Source organism: Meleagris gallopavo, chromosome 27, assembly GCF_000146605.3.
Source record: "Meleagris gallopavo isolate NT-WF06-2002-E0010 breed Aviagen turkey brand Nicholas breeding stock chromosome 27, Turkey_5.1, whole genome shotgun sequence".
Lineage (NCBI taxonomy): Eukaryota > Metazoa > Chordata > Aves > Galliformes > Phasianidae > Meleagris > Meleagris gallopavo.
In genome coordinates, this window is record NC_015037.2 from 1,110,565 (window position 1) to 1,110,889 (window position 325).

The window sequence follows — 325 nt, forward strand, 5'->3', positions numbered from 1 at the left end:
GGAGCCTGCAGGGCGGAGGTGGGGACAGCAGCGTGCCGGGCCAGCGGGGCTGGGGGACACCGGGGGGTCGGGGACTCACCAACAAGGCTGAGAAGCTGAGCTGGGGGAGAGAAGGGGACGGGGATGTGGGAGCTGCTGGCACCACGATGTCAGCGCAGCGCCCATCCTCGCCCCGTGCTGCACCCCCCACTGCCACTGCAATGGGGTTTGGGGACGTCCTCGTGGTGGTTGGGGGCTCCCAGGGGACAGCACTGCGTCACAGCCGCCCACATCCTGCCATCCCCAGGGCTGCACGTGGCACTGGGAAGCCTCTGCCCACCCCTAA

General features: G+C 69.8%; 1 protein-coding gene across 1 annotated transcript in view; it reads right to left on the bottom strand.

Annotated features, from left to right (window-relative positions):
* The window catches only part of ADAMTS4 (ADAM metallopeptidase with thrombospondin type 1 motif 4), a 22,492-nt gene extending 22,185 nt beyond the window's left edge, over positions 1-307 (bottom strand). The window contains exon 1 of the mRNA XM_019623094.2: positions 80-307. The gene's annotated coding sequence lies outside the window, so the exon portion shown is untranslated. The remainder of the gene's footprint in view (positions 1-79) is intronic.
* Positions 308-325: the final 18 nt, after the last annotated feature.